Here is an 11,910-nt window from a genome sequence, read left to right on the forward strand (position 1 = left end):
TGCCCTGATGTTGATGATTTTAAAATTCAGCAAGATCTGAAGTTAGACCTTCTGGAACAGTTACCATAAGTAGGTTTAGTACTTAAGAAACATTGTAGGTGAACTGGGATTTTCAGTGCATTCCCCTCCTGGGTAAGGTATGGGATGCCTCTGCTGGTTTGGCAGCAGAAAACACTTTTGCTCCCTGTGTAGTCTTTTTTCCTTCTTTCTTTCTTTTAATTGACACATAAGAATATTACATACTTAACTGTACAGTCTTGGGCACATTGCTTTTCCTCTCTGAGCCTCAGTTTCCCCAACTGTGTAATGATGGGGTTGGTTAATGATCTCTCAGGCCCTTCTGGCTCTGGCTGAATGATGAGTTTTAAGTGACAGATTTAGCCCAGAAATCACTTGAGGGTAGGGCCCATGATCCCCACCTGGCCAGGACCTGAACTCAGTAGATGTTTAACATTTGCTGAACTAATCAATCATTAAGTGTGTTTCTCGGTTAGGAGATACTCCCCATCAGGCCAGGCAGCTGTAGGTCTCTACTGTGCAGGCCTAATCTTACCTACAGATGGGAAATGGGCTGAAATCGGCAATTCACAAATTTTTCTGAGTACCAGGGAAGCCATTAGTACAGATTCCTGGGTCCAACTTCAGAAAGACTGCATTAGAATCTCTAGGAGGAGAGGCTGAGAATCTGCCTTCCGACATGTTCCTAGGGTGATTCTGAGGCAGCCATTCTGCCCTTAGTCTTCATGGTATTAGTCTCAGGATTAGGAACCCTTTAGAAATCTCTTCTGACCAAGAAATACCTTAACTATGATTCAAGAACCAGAGGTTCTTGAAAGGTCTGTTTCTCATTCTTCAGGAAATCGTTCTTCCTCAAACCACAACATGTTGACATATTGAAATGGAAGGAATCTTAGAGGCCAAGAAATCTTTTTTTTTTTTTTTTTTTTGTGGCACAGGGGTGCCCTACCATTGAGCTACATCCCCAACCCTTTTTATTTTTTGAGACAGGAGCTCACTAAATAGCTGAGGCTGGCCTGGAACTTGCAATCCTCCTGCCTCAGCTTCCCAAGTCACTAGAATTATAGGGATGTACTACTGCACCAAGCCAGGGAGTCTTTAGACAATTTAAAGCATATGAACAGTGACTGACATTATATGTGCTCGATCAATATTATTTATCCAAATACTTCATTTCACTGAAACCTAGAGTTGGGGAACAACTTACCCAAGTTCCCACAGCAAATTGGTGGCAGAAAAGAAACCAGAATCCAGGTCTCTAGTCTCCAGTCTCGGATCTTCTTAATGTTGTTCTGTGATTTTTTTGAGGTTCATAGTTACCCAAAGATACAAACATCTGGGTACATATCAGTTCATCAGAAATCCATGTTCATTAGCACCAGTAGGCATCCAGTGACCCTGCTGAGTATATACCTAGCACCTAACACCATGAGAAATGTTGAAGAGGTTTCTAGAAGCTACAGTCTTTGCCCTCAACGGTACGGCCAGCAGATCCAGCTATGGTGAGGCAAGTGAGGCAAGTGAGGCACCTAGGGTCATGCAAGTGTGCAGGGCAGGACCTAAGAGGGAACGTCACTGTAAGTTTTACACCCTATGTTCCTCACTTGTCTGGCCTGAGTCCTGGGGCTGGTGTTCAGTTTCTTTGGGTGGGGGGCAAGAAGGATCCAGAAGCCTAAGGGGCTGCTCTAGTTTGCTAGAGAGTCACAGAGAAGTTATTTTCCTTTTCGAGGTCTCATTTGGCCCACGTGTGAAACAAGGGTCTTTGACAATCTCTCAGCAGTGGCCTCCGTGGCTTTTCAGTTCAGGGTCTAAGAAAAGCCTGTGCCACACCAAACCTAGGAGCCCTGAGAACAAGGCAGTGAGGTGGGAGGCTTGGATGGGTGCGTGCCCTGGCATTGAGGAGACCCTGCTGCATTCTACTTTCAGAGGAGGTCTGATCACTGACCAAAGAGCATGAAGATGAGGATGAAAACAGCACCTACCAGTCTTTCCATCAGCGCATTTGGTTGATTGGTTCCCAGGGACTCATGTTTTGAAAGATGTTATGCTCCACCAGGCAGTTCTCAATTGCCCTGGGGTTAAAGTTCCAATTCCTTAGTGCTTCTAATAATGCCCTCAACATCTATCCACTTCTTCATGTTTTTCCAACACTCTGCAGCTGTATATGCCCTTCAGTCTCACCTCCAGGTTTTATCTCTGCCATTCCCTCTGCTGGAAACACCCAAACTACTTTCTCTTTAACTGGTTTTCTTCTACCCACTATTGAGATCTCTGTCAATGTCACTTCTTTTTTTTTTTTTTTTTTAATATGTTTTTTAATTGTAGACGAACACAATACCTTTATTTTATTTATTTATTTTTTTGTGGTGCTGAGAATCAAACCCAGTGTTTCACACATGCTAGGCAAGTGCTCTACCACTGAGCCACAACCCCAGCCCTCTAGTGACACTTCTTAAGGGAAGAGTTTTATTCAGGTCCCCTGGCTCTACTCTAGTTCTTGGAGTATTTGGCACTTTCTTTGTCATTCTTTTTTTAAAATAATTTTTAGATGTTGATGGATCTTTATTTTATTCATTTATTTAATATGCAGTGCTAAAAATCTAACCCAGGGCTTCACACGTGCTAGGCAAGTGCTCTACCACTGAGCCACAACTTCAGTCCCTCCTTTGTCATTCTTTATCATCGTTTCTTGTTACCTGTTTTCTCCACTAAATGATAAGATCCACAAAGACTTTATTTCTAGTGCTTTGAACAGGATTTGATATCTGTTAGCTGCTTAATAAGTATTTATATTTATTATCTGTTAACTGCTTAATAAATATTTATATTTATTATTTATTATATTTATTTATTAAATAGTAAATAAATTAATGTTAATCAAAGCGCTATTTGACATATAGAATAGACAGAGCTTCAGGCCAACATGGGCTAACAATTTGGAGCCCACAAGACAGATTTCAGCTGCTAGTAGGATTTACCATGTGAGTTGTTCTGAGTCATCGGAAAGTAGATGATTTACATTGGGCTTTGGGAAGCAAGGGTAAAAACACATGCTATGGAAAAAACAGAAACTAGTTTTGTTTTCAGTCTAAGAATGTGCTCTTCTGCATCCTGGATAATTGGGTGCCCACTACCTCTTGGCCTTCTTTCCCTGAGATATACATAAAGAGCTCACCAACTATGTGCTTAGTGGGTAAACAGCAACAAAGATGACTAAACAGGTTTGTTTGTTGAAAGTGCTGATGAGTTGTACCTCCAAGGAAGATAGAACATGAGTTAATAAATAAAAAGGGCTGGAAAAACCAAGACAAAGAAAAGCATCCCTGCTGTTGCTGAGTAAGTACTTAGGTTCTGGACTCAGTGATGTTGTCAGCCACCCCAATCCGTAAGTCCAGATGGAGGCAGCAGAAGGCAGGCCCAGCCCCCAATGCTTTGCTGCCAATTTCAAACAGTGGCCCCGTTTTGCAATCAAGGAGGGATTGCAGAATCCAGGTGGGGCCCTAGAGCTTCTGGTTTCCTACATGATTGGCAGATCCAATCTCAAAGTCTGCTGGAAGACGGGGGTCCATCAAGGGAAGAGTGGGAGACTGGAGACTTTGTTTCTAAAACAAATGTTTTCCAAACTTTGGGCCTGTCTTCTCATCGATGGAGCAAGGAGTTGGACAAGTTGATTTCTAAGGGCCAAGATTTAAGATAATAAGAGTAGCAGCTAGCCTCCACCCAACAGCCTAGACATGCCAGGTGCTGCCTTTGATTTATGAACTTTTTGGAAAACCCCTACAACCTCATAAGGTAGTTAACATTATTATCCTTATTTCACAGATGAAGAAACTAATAGAAAGAGAGGTTAAGTAACTTAAGATCATGCAGTTGGTAAGTGGCAAAACCAGGATTCAGACCCAGATATGCTGTCTTCAGAGGCCTTGCCATAAATCTCTAAACCCAGTACTGTCCAACATGGCAGCCCCATGTGTGGCTACCGAGCTCTTCAAAATATGGCTTGTCCAAATTGATGTGTACTGTGATTGTAAAATACACACTGTTTTTTAAAGACTTAGTATGAGAAGGTCAAACTATCTCAATAATCTTTTATATCAGATTTGACTTGTATTTTTGTTGGACAGTGCTGGTTTGAGCTATATACTCATAAGGGATTGGTATGAGACTACGGTTGTCTCTGTGAAATCTAGCCTTATCCCCTGTTGAGAGTCCCCAAGGCTACCTCCAGAGTTAATGATTTCCTCCAAGGACTCACAGAATTCAGCATAAAAACCTTCTGATACTATGATTTATTATAGCAAAGGATTACAAAATCAGCAAAAGGAAAATATGTGTGGGACCAAGTCCAGAGGATGCCAGGTACAAACTTCTGAAAGTCCTCTCCCAGCTGAGTCAAACAGGATTGCTTAATTCCTCTAGCAAGGAAACATGACAGCCTGTCTAAAATGCTGTCCACCAGGGACAGGGACGCTCCTTAGAGTCTCAGTGCCCAGAATTGTTATTGAGGAATAGTCACATAGGCATTCTTACCTGGGCGCATAACAAAATTTTAGACTCCCAGAACAAAAGTAGATATTCAACATAAGCTGAATTGTTTGATACAGTTTTATCACAGTGAGCCACTCTTATTAATGATTGGATGATGGAAATCCTCTGGAAATAGAAGTAAGTGTCCAAATGCCAACCAAGAGCCAAATATAGGGCTGGGGCTGTAGCTCAGTGATAGGGAGCTTGCGTAGCATGAGTGAGGCACTGGGTTCAATCCTCAGCACCACATAAAAATAAATAAATAAAATAAAGATATTGTGTCCATCTACAACTAAAAATAAATAAATAAATAAATAAATAAAGAGCTAAATATAGCAGGCCTTACTTAAGGATATCAGTCTCAGTCCTGCTATGTTGACTCTTTTCTGTAAATCTCCCAATTAAATCTCAGTGGGGCCTAGCCTGCCAACTACTAGGTTTGTTGAGTTGACCTGAAAGGGAATAGTCTTAGTCCATTTGGGCTACTAGAACAAAATAGCACATAGCCAGGCATGGTGGCGCATGCCTGCAACCCCAGCAATTTAGGAGTCTGAGGCAAGAGGATTGTACATTTGAGGCCAGTCCCAGCAACTTAGTGAGACTCTGTCTCAAAAAGGGTTGGAGGCTGGGGTTGTAGCTCAGTGGTAGAGAGTTTGCTTAGCATGTGTGAGGCACTGGGTTAGATCCTCAGCACCACATATAAATAAATAAAGTTTAAAAAATTAAAAAAAAAAAGTGTTGGAAAAGTAGTTCAGTGGTAAAGCACCCCTGGCTTCAATCCCCAGCACTACAAAATAAAAACGAACAAACCAAAAAACCCAACACATAAATTAGATGGCATATAAACAACAGAAACTTATTTCCCAGAGTTCTTGGGTCTCTTTCATAAAGGCACTAATCCCTTTCATGAGAGTTCCACCCTTGTGACTTAATCTCCTTCTGAAAACCCTACTTCTGCTGGACACGGTGGCACATATCTGTAATGCCAGTGTCTCAGGAGGATGGCAAGTTCAAAGCCAGCCCTGGCAATTTAGTGAAGCCCTAAGCAACTCAGTGAGACCCTGTCTCTAAACAAAATTAATTTAAAAGGCTGGGGATGTGGCTCAGTGGGTAAGCACCCCTAGGCTGGCTTCCTGGTACCAAAACAAAAAACAAAAGCCCCACTTCTTAATCTCATCACCTGAGGAGTTAGGATTGGAACACATGGATTTTGGAGGAACACAGACCTAAAGATCATAGCAGGATATAGTGAGTCCCACCTCCTCCGGGGCCCACTTGGTTGGAGGGAGAGTTTTAAAAAGGGGAGGCATCCCCAAGAACATCTCATTCAACCTTCTCATCTGAGAAGCTGAGGCTCTGAGTGGTTTTTCCAGGGCCCCAGAGAAAATACAAGCATCTCTAAAAATGACACCTCAGCTGAATACAGCTCCAAGCTTTCAGCCAAAATGTTCCCTTGCTTCTCTTAGATGTCCTATGTACCTGAAACCCAACATATATTCCTTTCCTCGCTTCTTGGTGGTGGAGAGCCTACCTGTGTCTTTGTTGGCCTCATTCTATCTACTCCTCATCCATCTAGGTTAGGGTTCAGCTGGGTGACCAGAGGGCTCTACCAACAATAAAAACCTTTCTTAAAGAGTCATTAAGCAGTAAACAAGTACTTCCTGTGGGTTACCTACCAAGGCACAAAAACAATGAGGACTACACTCAACCAGAACACCCAGAGGACTTAAGTAGTTTATCACACTGCCTGCCTTTCTCTCAACCTGACCACAGCTAACAAATGGCCAGGTCCACCTCATTCTTATCCCTTCCCTGACTCAGAAGGTCCTGGCAAGGGAACTTGTAAAGTATACCTGGGAAGTTCTAGACAGTAAGTCCAGGGTACTGGTCCTGTCTCAGTATGTGCCCTAGACCAGGCCCTTCTTGAAAGGAAGTGACCACAACCCTCAGAGCAACCAAGAGATCTTTATTGCAGCAGTGCAACAGAGGAGAAAAGAGAGAAAGAGAAGAGAGAGAGAGAGCAAGAGAGAGACAGAGAAAGCAAGAGAGAGAGGGGCCTGGCAGGAGGGAGTTTTTATAGCCCAAATCTAATGAGGTCTCTGGGTCTGCGAGCTACCTTGTTGGCACAAGGGGGGTTACGTGTTCGGCCTTGAGCAGGGGGTTGAATGTTCAGCCTTGAGTGGGGGCTTGGGCGTTTGGGCTTGAAGCAAATAGTTGATAAAGAACCAGACAGAGGGTTTGAGAGGCCAGGTCATCCTGCAGCTAACTTTGTTTGGCATGCCCTGCAGACAGCTTACGCAGCCTGTCCTGCACCTAACACTTCTCATAAGTCTTGGAAATACTCCTCCTTCCAACCAGCGGTGAAATAAAGAAATTAGATTTCTTTTTCTTTTCTTCTTTTTTTTTTTTCTATCAGGGGATTGAACCCAGAACACTTAACCCCTGAGACACATCCCCAGCCTTTGTTATTTTTTATCTTGAGACAGTATCTTGCTAAATTGCTTAAGGCCTCACTAAATTGCTGAGGCTGGCCTCAAACTTGGCAATCCTCCTGCTTCAGTTTACGGAAGTACTGGGATTAGGCATGTGCTACCATGCCCAGCAAGAGTAAGGTTTTGTTCGTACCAGTTAGTCTATGAATGTGCAGGTTCTCATGAGCTGACCCCAGGGAAGGAGTCCCTCGGGGCAAACGGCTGCTGGCCAGAAGGTCTTCCCAGTGAGGGTTGGAGTAGATGCTGTGGGTAGACTGTGGGTAAATCATATATCTCCTCTGTAGCTCTGGGTGCCCCTCAAATGACTATTTTGAGTTTTAAATGAGGTAGACCACTTAATTCAGAGTCTGCATTGTACTATCCCTGTTCCCCTCCCTTTTGGGATGGAGGGGTTTGGGTCCAACATCTTTGGCCCCTAACTTTTTTCAGACACCCTCTACCACAACCTGGCTGGGTACCTTCAGCTCAAGTTATCTGGGGCATGACCTTCCCCAGCTGTTGGACGGGGCCGATCGTTTCTGCCTGGCCTTTCCAATAAGCTTTTTAGAAGTCTCTGATTGAGTGTTAGAGCCGAAAGTCCTTGGAATGTGAGCTCCAGAAAGCACTGGGGAGTTGTTATTTTCTTTTCCTTCCAATTCATTCCTTGTATCCAGTGTCATGTCTTGTTAATGACTTTCCCTCATGTTGTTGAGCTCTCAAACTTACTAAATTAAGTGTTAATTAATTCAACAGGCATATTTATTAAGCACCTACTATGTGCTATGCACTGTGCTGGCTCCTGGGGATTCAGCAAATCAGAGTAAACAAGACTGGGGTCCAGTCTGGTGGAGCGAGATGTGAAAGCCAACTTACTGGACAGGGTGGTGGATGCTTCTGCTCAGGGAGGAATCAGTAGCAGCAGGGTTGGCTTCCTAGTGGAGGTGACAAGTGGGAGGGGTTAGCTGAGTGTGACAGACCAACAAAGTATGTTTGGAGCTGAAGGAACCACTGGATCAGAGGCTGGTTGACTCCTTGCAGCTCTGATATCCCATGTTCTGTGTGGCTGGAACAGAGTTCAAGGTGAAAGGTCAGAAGAGGTAAGGCTGCAGAAGCAAACAAGGGCAGATGGGAGGGGACTTTATGTCTTGGAGTTCATCTTGAGGATGGCAGACAGAGTCTCCCACCCCATCACTTTGTTATTCTTTTATTGCTTTTCTTGGTTTTAAATGACCTCGTGCAGTTATGTATCTATCTATTTGCTGTCTATTCTATTCTCTTCCCAGTTAGAATGGAAGCAGCGTGAGTCTCCTCCTCTGCCATAACCCAGCTCCAGGAGGGTACCAGGCACACAGATGTGACTCAGTGAGCAGTGAATGAGAAAAAAACATAGGAGGGGCTGGGGATGTGGCTCAAGCGGTAGCGCGCTCGCCTGGCATGCGTGCGGCTCGGGTTTGATCCTCAGCACCACATACAAACAAAGATGTTGTGTCCGCCAAGAACCAAAAAATAAATATTAAAAAAAAATTCTCTCTCTCTCTCTCTCTTTAAAAAAAGAAAAAAAAAAGGAGGAACATGATTTGGGGATGTCTCTTATGGCTTGCCCTTTGTCTTTGTCAGTGACAAGCCTTCTCCCCCAACTCCCTCAGAGGGATGTGGCTCAGAAAAGGAACTTCAGGAAGTTGTAGACTTCAAGTTCCTTTTTCAAGGAGTCTGTGATTCAAGGGAATAACCTGGTCCTCTCTCTGAACCCCAAAATAGTTTGAGGTATCTGGGGCAAAATCCATTCTTATATTTCTCAGGCTTTGGTGTATAGAGATTGTCAACCCAGAAGGGACCTCAGAGACAATCTGGTTCTTTTACTCCAGGTGTGATCCTTAGACTTGGAGACTTGGCACTGGTGGGAGCTGGTCAGAAAAACAGAAACTCGATTCTTCTCCAGACCTACCGAGAATCAGAATCTGCCTTTTGACAAGATCCTTGGGTGCCTTGGAGCTTGATTCAAGTGTGAGAAATGTCGATCTTTCAATTTACAGCTGGGGAAACCTAGCCCCAGAGATTAGCCTAGGGTCATGCAGGGAATAAATAACCCAGATGGTTCTGGAACCCAGTGCTTATTTTTCTCAGCCTTTCAAACCCCTGGTGAAATAAGACTCTGACTGAGCTCTGACTTTGCCGTTTAAAGTTGGAAATGCTTCAGTAGCTTCCAGAATCTTGGCTTTGTGACTGCACATTCCTTGGCCTCCACTGACAGACAGTCCCAGCTGCCTGCCCTGCTCCCAAATGCTTTCCCCTTCTCCTTCTCCTATACCAGGGATTGAACCCAGGGCCTTACACATGCTACCAAACTCTCTCCCATTGAGCTACATCCCCAGCCCTTTTTGATTTTATTTTGAGACAGGGTCTGGTCTCAATCCTCTTGCCCTAGCCTCCCTCTAGGCATGTGCCACTATATCTGTTCCTGTTCCCAAATTCTTTTTTTTTTTTTTTTTTTGGTACCAGGGATTGAACCCAGAGGCACTTAACCACTGAGCTAAGTTCCCAGCCCTTTTATGTTTTATTTTGAGACAGGGTCTCACTAGGTTGCTTAGAGCCTACTAAATTGCTGAGGCTGGCTTTGAATTTACAGTCCTCTTGCCTCAACCTCCTGAGCTGCTGGGATTACAGAAATGCACACCCACAACCAGTCCTGTTCTCAAATTCGGATCTTTGCCCACTTGGTGTAATAGAGCACTCGGACTCCAATCTGGCTTTGCTATCTATCAATTAGTTTTGGGGTTTTTTTTTGTTTTTTTTTTTGGTATCAGGAATTGAACCCAGGGGTGCTTTACCACTGAGCCACATCCCTAGCCCTTTTTATTTTTTATTTTGAGACAGAGTCTCACTAAATTGCTTAAGACCTTGCTACATTGCTGAGACTGGCCTCAAACTTTCAATCCTTTTGTTTCAGCTTCTCAATTCTCTGGGATTATAGGCATGTATACCACTATGCCTAGCATAATTGATCTCAGGTAAACAGCTCTTCTCTCTAGTCCTAGTTCCCTAGTCTGCAAGAGGAGGCCACTAGTATCCCTACCTCATAGGAATATTGTGAGGATTAAAGGGGGAAAAATCTCTCAAACTCAATAAGTAATAGTAAGTAACAGCATGTTCCACACTTGGTATGAGCAGGGCCTGTGCCGACTACATGGTATTTGATCCCCACCACATCCATGTTTTAGGTGAGGAGACTGAGGTACAAAAGCTTAAGTGAATGGTCTGTCTCACCCACTTGATTTCTCTCTTGGGAATACCTTGCCATGTTGCCCATTTGTTGAGAATTTGACAGAGTATACAAGTTCCTTCCACTTCTGCTTCCTAACGGACCCCAGGATCAGCTCTGTGGGTCAGAGACTATTAACCTCAGCCTTCAAATGACAATCTGAGGATCCACAAGAGGATGCACCCAAGGTCATCGAGATGGTAGAGCTCAGTGCTGGAAGTGGATTTTCTGATATCTCATCGGTATTCTCTACAGTAACTCCACACATTTACAGACTACTCCAGATGAAATCGTTTTGAAACAGAATCTGTACAAGCATAAGAAATTATTTTAATCTTTCCTCCTCCTGTTCTTCCTTTTCTTATGGGAGGGGGCGGTAACTGGGATAAATGCAAGGGCACTTTACCACTGAGCTACATCCCCAGTCCTTTTATTTTATTTTTTTTCTAAATTTTGAGACAGGGTCTCACTAAATTTCTTAGGGCCTCACTAAATTGCCAAGGTTGGCTTCAAACTTGTAATCCTCCTGCCTTAGCTTTCCAAGTTGCTAGAATCACAGGTGTGTCCTCCTCCGCCCCTCTTTTTTGGTGGGGGGCAGTGCTGGGATTGAACTCAAGGCCTTGCAATGCTAGGCAAGCTCCTTACCACTGAGCTACACCCCCGGCCCCTATTTCCTATTTTGAAGCCCTATTTAAACAGTGGCTACGAAAGGTGTTTTCCCCTTGGGCCAGTCAGTTTCTTAGACTCTCCCTCACACTTTCCCTTGTGATCATGATGTAGAAGAAGTAGCCTTGACTAAGATTTGGAATACCTGGGTCCTTATCACCTCAACTTCAGCTCTCTCCCTGGAGAAGGTGGGAGGAGTATAGACAAGATGATCTACACGTCATCTGACGGGTTGATTCTAGCCTGTGCTTCAGCTGAGCCCTGCATGGGTGAGTCTGAAGACTCCGTTATGCTTGCCTGGCTTATTGCACCCTCCTAAATGCTACGTTCTCCAACCAACTTTACTGACTTTTTCATGTTTAATCTCCATTCCTAGAATTATACCTTCAGCCTTCCTCTGTCCCTGAAGGCCCTGGGAATAGATTATTAAACCCAGCCTCCCTCTGAAGCAGAGTTCAGCTGTTAGATTGACACTCAGTGTTTAAGTGACTACTTCTCCCACTGAATGCTGCTTTCAAATCCCTACCATGGTATCTATTTTACAAACGTGAAAAAATAGCCAGGCACGGTGGCACATACCTATAATCCCAGTGGCTCAGGAGGCTGAAGTAGGAGGATCTCAAAGTTGAGGCCAGCCTCAGCAATTTAGTGAGGCCCTAAGCAACTTAGTGAGATCCTGTCTCAAAAAAATAAAAAGTGCTGGGGATGTGGCTCCGCAGCAAAACATCCCTGAGTTCAACCAAGGCTCACGGAGCCAAAGTGACTTGCCCAAGGGTTGTGGTAAGCCATGGAGCCCAAAGATGCAACTCAGGTTTCCTGGCCCAGGCTTCTGTGCTCCTCCTTCTATCCACCATTTGTTTATTAGTTCCTCACATAGTTATTGAGTATGACTATGGTCAAGCTCTGGGCTGGGCACAGAGTATATGGCCCCTCGACATAACAGATATGGTTCCTACCGCCATAGAGAGG

The sequence above is a fragment of the Callospermophilus lateralis genome, chromosome 5, assembly GCF_048772815.1.
Source record: "Callospermophilus lateralis isolate mCalLat2 chromosome 5, mCalLat2.hap1, whole genome shotgun sequence".
Classification (NCBI taxonomy): domain Eukaryota; kingdom Metazoa; phylum Chordata; class Mammalia; order Rodentia; family Sciuridae; genus Callospermophilus; species Callospermophilus lateralis.